We start from the raw sequence: 10,980 nt of genomic DNA, 5'->3' as shown, positions 1-10,980 counted from the left end.
GACATGACCCATTCCATTAGCTTAGCACCCGATCGTTTAGTATGTTGCTATTGCTTTCTTCATGACATACATGTTCCTATGACTATGAGATTATGCAACTCCCGTTTGCCGGAGGAACACTTTGTGTGCTACCAAATGTCACAACGTAACTGGGTGATTATAAAGGAGCTCTACAGGTGTCTCCAAAGGTACATGTTGGGTTGGCGTATTTCGAGATTAGGATTTGTCACTGCGATTGTCGGAGAGGTATCTCTGGGCCCTCTCGGTAATGCACATCATTTAAGCCTTGCAAGCAATGCAACTAATGAGTCAGTTGCGGGATGATGTATTACAGAACAAGTAAAGAGACTTGCCGGTAACGAGATTGAACTAGGTATTGGATACCGACGATCGAATCTCGGGCAAGTAACATACCGATGACAAAGGGAACAACGTATGTTGTTATGCGGTCTGACCGATAAAGATCTTCGTAGAATATGTAGGAGCCAATATGGGCATCCAGGTCCCGCTATTGGTTATTGACCGGAGACATGTCTCGGTCATGTCTACATCGTTCTCGAACCCGTAGGGTCCGCACGCTTAAGGTTTCGATGACAGTTATATTATGAGTTTATGAGTTTTGATGTACCGAAGGAGTTCGGAGTCCCGGATGAGATCGGGGACATGACGAGGAGTCTCAAAATGGTCGAGACATAAAGATCGATATATTGGACGACTATATTCGGACATCCGAAAGGTTCCGAGTGATTCGGGTATTTTTCGGAGTACCGGGTAGTTACGGGAGAAGCAATGGGCCTTGATGGGCTTTAGTGAGAAGAGGAGAAAGGGCCAAGGGGCTGCTGCGCCCCCCCTCCCCTCTAGTCCGAATTGGACTAGGGAAAAGGGGGCCGGCCACCTCTCCTTCTCCTCCACTTCCTTCTCCCTTCCTCCCCTCTTGGTGGACTCCTACTAGGACTTGGAGTCCTAGTAGGACTCCACATCCTGGCCGCACCAAGCCTTGGCCGGCCTCCTCCTCCTCCATACTTTATATACAGGGGCAGGGGGCACCCCATAGACACACAAGTTGATCTTCGTGATCGTTCCTTAGCCGTGTGCGGTGCCCCCTTCCACCATATTCCACCTCGGTCATATTGTAGCAGTGCTTAGGCGAAGCCCTGCGACAAGAGAACATCAAGATCGTCACCACGCTGTCGTGCTGACGGAACTCCTCCCCGACGCTTTGCTGGATCGGAGCCCGGGGATCGTCATCGAGCTGAACGTGTGCTAGAACTCGGAGGTGCCGTAGTTTCGGTGCTTGATCGGTCGGGCCGTGGAGACGTACGACTACATCAACCAAATGCTTCTGTTGTCGATCTACAAGGGTACGTAGATCACACTCTCCCCTCTCATTGCTATGCATCACCATGATCTTGCGTGTGCGTAGGAAAATTTTGAAATTACTACGAAACACAACAGTGGCATCCGAGCCTAGGTTTTATATGTTGATGTTATATGCACGAGTAGAACACAAGTGAGTTGTGGGCGATATAAGTCATACTGCTTACCAGCATGTCATACTTTGGTTTGGCGGTATTGTTGGACGAAGCGGCCCGGACCAACATTACGCGTATGCTTACTCGAGACCGGTTCTCCCGACGTGCTTTCACAAAGGTGGCTAGCGGGTGACAGTTTCTCCAACTTTAGTTGAACCGAGTGTGGCTACGCCCGGTCTTTGCGAAGGTTAAAACAGCACCAACTTGACAAACTATCGTTGTGGTTTTGATGCGTAGGTAAGATTGGTTCTTGCTTAAGCCCGTAGCAGCCACGTAAAACTTGCAACAACAAAGTAGAGGACGTCTAACTTGTTTTTGCAGGGCATGTTGTGATGTGATATGGTCAAGACATGATGCTAAATTTTATTGTATGAGATGATCATGTTTTGTAACCGAGTTATCGGCAACTGGCTGGAGCCATATGGTTGTCGCTTTATTGTATGCAATGCAATCACGCTGTAATGCTTTACTTTATCACTAAGCGGTAGCGATAGTCGTGGAAGCATAAGATTGGCAAGACGACAACGATGCTACGATGGAGATCAAGGTGTCGCGCCGGTGACGATGGTGATCATGACGGTGCTTCGAAGATGGAGATCACAAGCACAAGATGATGATGGCCATATCATATCACTTATATTGATTGCATGTGATGTTTATCTTTTATGCATCTTATCTTGCTTTGATTGACGGTAGCATTATAAGTTGATCTCTCACTAAATTATCAAGAAGTGTTCTCCCTGAGTATGCACCGTTGCGAAAGTTCTTCGTGCTGAGACACCAGGTGATGATCGGGTGTGATAGGCTCTACGTTCAAATACAACGGGTGCAAAATAGTTGCACACGCGGAATACTCAGGTTATACTTAACGAGCCAAGCATATACAGGTATGGCCTCGGAACACGGAGACCGAAAGGTCGAGCGTGAATCATATAGTAGATATGATCAACATAGTGATGTTCACCAATGAAACTGCTCCATCTCACGTGATGATCGGACATGGTTTAGTTGATTTGGATCACGTGATCACTTAGAGGACTAGAGGGATGTCTATCTAAGTGGGAGTTCTTAAGTAATATGATTAATTGAACTTAAATTTATCATGAACTTAGTCCTGGTAGTTTTTTGCAAATTATGTTGTAGATCAATAGCTCGCGTTATTGTTTTCATATGTTTATTTTGATATGTTCCTAGAGAAAAATTGTGTTGAAAGATGTTAGTAGCAATGATACGGATTGGATCCGTGATCTGAGGTTTATCCTCATTGCTGCACAGAAGAATTATGTCCTTGATGCACCGCTAGGTGACAGACCTATTGCAGGAGCAGATGCAGACGTTATGAACGTTTGGCTAGCTCAATATGATGACTACTTGATAGTTTAGTGCACCATTCTTAACGGCTTAGAATCGGGACTTCAAAGATGTTTTGAACGTCATGGACCATATGAGATGTTCCAGGAGTTGAAGTTAATATTTCAAGCAAATACCTGAGTTGAGAGATATGAAGTCTCTAACAAGTTCTATAGCCAAAAGATGGAGGAGAATTGCTCAACTAGTGAGCATGTGCTCAGATTGTCTGGGTACTACAATCACTCGAATCAAGTGGGAGTTAATCTTCCAGATAAGATAGTGATTGACAGAATTCTCTAGTCACCATCACCAAGTTAGTAGAACTTCGTGATGAACTATAGTATGCAAGGGATGACGAAAATGAATCCCGAGCTTTTCATGATGATGAAATCGATGAAGGTAGAAATCAAGAAAGAGCATCAAGTGTTGATGGTTGACAAGATCACTAGTTTCAAGAAAAGGGCAAAGGGAAGAAGGGGAACTTCAAGAAGAACGGCAAGCAAGTTGCTGCTCAAGTGAAGAAGCCCAAGTCTGGTCCTAAGCCTGAGACTAAGTGCTTCTACTGCAAAGGGACTGGTCACTGGAAGCGGAACTGCCCCAAGTATTTGGCGGATAAGAAGGATGGCAAAGTGAACAAAAGTATATTTGATATACATGTTATTGATGTGTACTTTACTAGTGTTTATAGCAACCCCTTAGTATTTGATACTGGATCAGTTGCTAAGAGTAGTAACTCGAAACAGGAGTTGCAGAATAATCAGAGACTAGTTAAGGGTGAAGTGACGATGCGTGTTGGAAGTAGTTCCAAGATTGATATGATCATCATCGCACACTCCCCTATACTTTCGGGATTAGTGTTGAACCTGAATAAGTGTTATTTGGTGTTTGCGTTGAGCATGAATATGATTTGATCATGTTTATTGTAATACGGTTATTCATTTAAGTAAGAGAATAAATTGTTGTTCTGTTTACATGAATAAAACCTTATATGGTTACACACCCAATGAAAATAGTTCGTTGGATCTCGATCGTAGTGATACACATAATCATAATATTGAAACCAAAAGATGCAAAGTTAATAATGATAGTGCAGCTTATTTGTGGCACTGCCGTTTAGGTCACATTGGTGTAAAGCGCATGAAGAAACTCCATGTTGATGGGATTTTGGAATCACTTGATGATTGCGAACCATGCCTCATGGGCAAGATGACTAAGACTCCGTTCTCCGGAGCGAGCAACTGACTTATTGGAAATAATACATGCTGATGTATGCGGTCCGATGAGTGTTAAGACTCACGGCAAGTATCATTATTTTCCGAACTTCACAGATGATTTGAGCAGATATGGGTATATCTACTTGATGAAACAAAGGTCTGAAACATTTGAAAAGTTCAAAGAATTTCAGAGTGAAGTGGAGAATCATCGTAACAAAAATGAAAGTTTCTACGATATGATCGCAGAAGTAAAATATTTGAGTTACGAAGTTTGGTCTTCAATTAAAACAATGTGGAATAGTTTCACAAACTCATGCCACCTGGAACACCACAGCACAATGGTGTGTCCGAATGTCATAACCATACTTTATTAGATATGGTGCGATCTATGATGTCTCTTACCGATCTACCACTATCGTTTTGGGGTTATGCATTAGAGACAGCTGCATTCACGTTAAATAGGGCACCATCTAAGTCCGTTGAGATGACACTATCTGAACTGTGGTTTGGCAAGAAACCAAAGTTGTCGTTTCTTAAAGTTTGGGGTTGTGATGCTTATATGAAAAGGTTTCATCCTAATAAGCTCAAACCCAAATCGGAGAAATATGTCTTCATAGGATACCCAAAGGAGACTGTTGGGTACACCCTCTATCACAAATCCGAAGGCAAGACTTTTGTTGCTAAATTCGGAGTTTTTCTAGAGAAGGAGTTTCTCTCGAAAGAAGTGAGTGGGAGGAAAGTAGAACTTGATGAGGTAACTGTACCTGCTCCCTTATTGGAAAGTAGTTCATCACAGAAATCTATTCCTGTGACTACTACACCAATTAGTGAGGAAGCTAATGATGATGATCATGTAACTTCAGATCAAGTTACTACCAAATCTCATAGGAAAACCAGAGTGAGATCCGCACCAAAGTGGTGCGGTAATCCTGTTCTAGAAGTCATGTTACTAGACCATGACGAACTTGCGAACTATGAGGAAGTGATGATGAGCCCAGATTCCGCGAAATGGTTTGAGGCCATGAAATCTGAGATATGATCCATGTATGAGAACAAAGTATGGACTTTGATGGATTTGCCCGATGATCGGCAAGCCATAGAAAATAAATGGATCTTCAAGAGGAAGACGGACGCTGATAGTAGTGTTACTATCTACAAAGCTAGAATTGTCGCAAAAGGTTTTCGACAAGTTCAAGGTGTTGACTACAATGAGATTTTCTCACTCGTATCTATGCTTAAGTCTGTCCGAATCATGTTAGCAATTGCCGCATTTTATGAAATCTGGCAAATGGATAAACAAAACTGCATTTCTTAATGGATTTACTAAAGAAGAGTTGTATACGATGCAACAAGAAGGTTTTGTCGATCCTAAAGGTGTTAACTAAATATGCAAGCTCCAGCGATCCATCTATGGACTGGTGCAAGAATCTCGGAGTTGGAATATACACTTTGATAAGTTGATCAAAGCATATAGTTTTATACAGACTTGCGGTGAAGCCTGTATTTACAAGAAAGTGAGTGGGAGCACTACATCATTTCTAATAAGTATATGTGTATGACATATTGTTGATCGGAAATAATGTACAATTATTATGCAAAGCATAAAGGAGTTTTTCAAAGAAAGACCTCGGTAAAGCTGCTTACATATTGAGTATCAAGATCTATAGAGATAGATCAAGACGCTTGATAAGTTTTTTCAATAAATACATACCTTGACAAGATTTTGAAGTAGTTCAAAATGGAACAGTCAAAGAAAGAGTTTCTTGCCTATGTTACAAGGTGTGAAATTGAGTAAGACTCAAAGCCCAACCACGGCAGAAGATAGAAAGAGAATGAATGTCATTCCCTATGCTTTGGTCATAGGTTCTATAAAGTATGCCATGCTGTATACCAGATCTATTGTATGCCCTACCACTGAGTTTGGCAAGGGAGTACGATAGTGATCTAGGAGTAGATCACTGGACATCGGTCAAAATTATCCTTAGTGAAATAAGGATATGTTTCTCGATTATGGAAGTGAAAAAAAGGTTCGTCGTAAAGGGTTACGCCGATGCAAGTTTTGACACTAATCTAGATGACTCTAAGTCTTGGTCTAGATACATATTGAAAGTGGGAGCAATTAGCTAGAGTAGCTCCATGCAGAGCATTGTTGACATAGAAATTTGCAAAATACATGCGGATCTGAATGTGGCAGACCCGTTGACTAAGATTCTCTCACAAGCAAAACATGATCACACCTTAGTACTCTTTGGGTGTTAATCACATAGCGATGTGAACTAGATTACTGAATCTAGTAAACCCTTTGGGTGTTGGTCACATGGCGATGTGAACTATGGGTGTTAATCACATGATGATGTGAACTATCAATGTTAATCACATGGTGATGTGATCTAGATTATTGACTCTAGTGCAAGTGGGAGACTGAAGGAAATATGCCCTAGAGGTAATAATAAAGTTATTATTTATTTCCTTATATCATGATAAATGTTTATCATTCATGCTAGAATTGTATTAACCGGAAACATAATACATGTGTGAATACATAGACAAACAATGTGTCACTAGTATGCCTTTACTTGACTAGCTCGTTAATCAAAGATGGTTATGTTTCCTAACCATGAACAAAGAATTGTTATTTGATTAACGGGATCACATCATTAAGTGAATGATCTGATTGACATGACCCATTCCATTAGCTTAGCACCCGATCGTTTAGTATGTTGCTATTGCTTTCTTCATGACTTATACATGTTCCTATGACTATGAGATTATGCAACTCCCGTTTGCCGGAGGAACACTTTGTGTGCTACCAAACATCACAACGTAACTGGGTGATTATAAAGGAGCTCTACAGGTGTCTCCAAAGGTACATGTTGGGTTGGCGTATTTCGAGATTAGGATTTGTCACTCCGATTGTCGGAGAGGTATCTCTAGGCCCTCTCGGTAATGCACATCATTTAAGCCTTGCAAGCAATGCAACTAATGAGTTAGTTGCGGGATGATGTATTACAGAACGAGTAAAGAGACTTGCCGGTAACGAGATTGAACTAGGTATTGGATACCGACGATCGAATCTCGGGCAAGTAACATACCGATGACAAAGGGAACAACGTATGTTGTTATGCGGTCTGACCGATAAAGATCTTCGTAGAATATGTAGGAGCCAATATGGGCATCCAGGTCCCGCTACTGGTTATTGACCGGAGACATGTCTCGGTCATGTCTACATCGTTCTCGAACCTGTAGGGTCCGCACGCTTAAGGTTTCGATGACAGTTATATTATGAGTTTATGAGTTTTGATGTATCGAAGGAGTTCGGAGTCCCGGATGAGATCGGGGACATGACGAGGAGTCTCGAAATGGTCGAGACGTAAAGATCGATATATTGGACGACTATATTTAGACATCGGGAAGGTTCCGAGTGATTCGGGTATTTTTCGGAGTACCGGGTAGTTACGGGAGAAGCAATGGGCCTTGATGGGCTTTAGTGGGAAGAGGAGAAAGGGCCAAGGGGCTGCTGCGCCCCCCCTCCCCTCTAGTCCGAATTGGACTAGGGAAAAGGGGGCCGGCCACCTCTCCTTCTCCTCCACTTCCTTCTCCCTTCCTCCCCTCTTGGTGGACTCCTACTAGGACTTGGAGTCCTAGTAGGACTCCACATCCTGGCCGCACCAAGCCTTGGCCGGCCTTCTCCTCCTCCATCCTTTATATACAGGGGTAGGGGGCACCCCATAGACACACAAGTTGATCTTCGTGATTGTTCCTTAGCCGTGTGCGGTGCCCCCTTCCACCATATTCCACCTCGGTCATATTGTAGCAGTGCTTAGGCGAAGCCCTGCGACAAGAGAACATCAAGATCGTCACCACGCCGTCGTGCTGACGGAACTCCTCCCCGACGCTTTGCTGGATCGGAGCCCGGGGATCGTCATCGAGCTGAATGTGTGCTAGAACTCGGAGGTGCCGTAGTTTCGGTGCTTGATCGGTCGGGCCGTGGAGACGTACGACTACATCAACCAAATGCTTCCGTTGTCGATCTACAAGGGTACGTAGATCACACTCTCCCCTCTCGTTGCTATGCATCACCATGATCTTGCGTGTGCGTAGGAAAATTTTGAAATTACTACGAAGCCCAACAGTTGTTGCTTCTGTTTTCAATGTACAATTAGTAGTATATTTCGTCTGTTGGTTAAATAAATGTGTTGTTAGAACGACAAACACAATGTTTTGGAAGTCGTTGCACGGTTCGATCCTTTAGTGCCCCGTACCATACATAGCGCATACTATTTATCGTACGAAACACATTTTTTTTGAAACTTGGAACACATTTTCCACTTGTTGATAACATGCAGCCCACTGATGAAGGCCCAATAGATAATCTCATGATTAACTGGAAGGGAGGCTCTCACATGAATCCGGCCCAGGTACATGCTCATGGTCACCTAAATATAAATAAGTAAATAAATAAATAAATAAAGCTAAATGCTCATGCACCAGTTCTTTGGGAAAATAGGTAGCCCAGTATTTCTTTTTGAAGAATACCCAAGCTAGACCTATTTGTTTTCTCTGAATTACTGGGCTGCAAATCTTTCAAGACGAGGAGGGATGCATTCCTGCCTGGCTTAAGAGTATGGTCAATGTCTGTTAAAAGTAATATCAAAAGGAGTTGAAAATTCCAAAAAATTTATAGCAAATGGGATATAAGTTTTTTTTTGTTTTTGTTCTTCACTGATATCTTATACGTATTTCATGGGATTTAACATGACATAGTACTAATTTATTTTTAAATTTGTTTTAGTATGGCTATTAATTTTTGGATTAAGAATATTTCGTTCCCCAGCAAAAATTTGCGAATTTTCAAAATTTTCCCACATATTTAGTTAATTTTTTGACCCTGGTACTGACCAGAAAATGGCCAGCAATTCTAAAAATGGAAAATGGGCTGGAATAAATTCCATATGAATTAGAAAATGAGTAAAAATTATAAAAATAATAGCAAATGGGCTGTACACGCCACAGATTTCAAGGTTGACTTGTTTACGCAAGGCTTTGTAAGTGAACGCACGATTCTAGCAGCAGCTAGTGTTGGATGTCCATCCAACGGCCGACGTGCTTCTTCAATCTCTGATCTTCCTGCTTCAGCCGCCTAAACTAGCACCGGCGGGACTGCCTGCTCCCTCCTCTTGTAGCCCGCTGTGATGCCGCGCAGGCTTCCTCGGCCCACCCTACTCCCTCCGCTGGCCTAGCCGCACGCAATCAACTGCCTCCTTATTACACAAAAAAATGATTCGTCCCATTGACATCTGGGGCGCACCGGTTGGGAGGCTGACCTGTGGGCCTACTAAGTTGACGCGTACGCAGGGCTTGTCAACTTAGTCAACAAACGATTCTAGCAGCAGTAACCGTTGGATTTGAATCGAACGGTCATGTTGCTTCTTCAATCACTGCTCTTCTTGCACCAGCCGCCCAAACCAGCATCGGGGAGACCGCCTGCTCCTGCCTCCAGTGGCCGGCTGTGCTGCCGACGAGGCCTCATCGCCCCCTACTACTCCCACCGCTAGCCAGGCCCTGCGGTGACGGTAGCCTCACACCGCAATCGAACCAGTGAACCCTCGTACTCCTCTCCACGTGGGCATCCACTGCCGCGTCTTCCCCGGCTCCGCGTCGTCCCCTTCCTAGGCCTCGCCGTCGTCCACCACCTTGGTGCTCTCGGCGCGGCGTGGTCAACATGGTCAAGGACATTCCATCGGAAAAGTACTGTACGTGGAGAGGCTGACAGCTGGGTCCATGGCCATAGCCCGGTTTTTTGTGATTTGCCAAGTAAGTCGCTTTGTCAGGCCTGTTGGGCTGCAAATCTTTCAAGACGAGGAGAGCTTTCATTCGGCTGGCCGAGAAAATGGCCCATCAGTAATGAGAAATGGGTTGTACATTTTTAAAACACATCAAACCGGCAATTACTTTCAAATATCTTTGCTTCATTTCGAGATTTGAAATTACATTAATTTTTATGCGTGGAGAATTTGTTGGATTTTATATTGATATACATTTATTTTTAAAATCAGTTCGAATGTGAGTCGAAATTTCGGAATTAAAAACAGTTCGGACCGCACCGAAATATGCAAAATTTCGTATAATTTTTTAATCGTGGCCACAATATGGGCTGTAATGCTAACAAAAAGAATATGGGCTCCAAAAAAACTTAATAATTAGCAAATGGGCTGTAAATTATTAGAAATAATGGCAGATGGGATTTATGTTGTTTTCCACATATTTGAGGCTTTCCTAAAAAAAGGTTGACGCACAAGCAGTGAATGTTGGATGGCCATCCAACGGCCGTCGTGCTTCTTCATTCTCTGCTCTTCCTGCTCCAGTCGCTCAAACAGGCGCCGGCGGGACTGCCTGCTCCCTCCTCCCCGCGGCCGGCTCTGCTGCCGCGTGGGCCTCACCGCCCCACCGTACTCCCATCGCTGGCCAAGACATCCCTCTACTCACCCACACCTTTTGTTATTATCCGGCGACGACAGACGAACCAATAAACCCTCGTACAGTCGTACTCCCCTCCGTGTGGGAAACAACTACCGAGTCTTCCCTGCCTCCGTGTCGTTCCCTTCCTAGGCCTCACTGTCGTCCACCGTCCTGGTGCTCTCGGCGTGCCCTGGTCAACGTGGTCAACGACTGCATCTGAAGTGGACTTTACGTGGAGAGGCCGACAGCTGGGTCCACGGCCGCGCGCAAGGAAATGCCTCCTTATTACGCGCAAAATAATGATTCCTCCACCTGACATCAGGGACCCACCGAAAGGGCCTCTGTATTTCGTGAAAAAAATGTTACCGCCCCTGACAGCTCGGACCCACCAGCTATATCTTCGCACGCAAGGAAGTGCCTTCTTA

Source organism: Triticum aestivum, chromosome 3A (genome assembly GCF_018294505.1).
Source record: "Triticum aestivum cultivar Chinese Spring chromosome 3A, IWGSC CS RefSeq v2.1, whole genome shotgun sequence".
NCBI classification, from domain to species: domain Eukaryota; kingdom Viridiplantae; phylum Streptophyta; class Magnoliopsida; order Poales; family Poaceae; genus Triticum; species Triticum aestivum.
Note: the sequence above shows the minus strand (reverse complement) of the source record.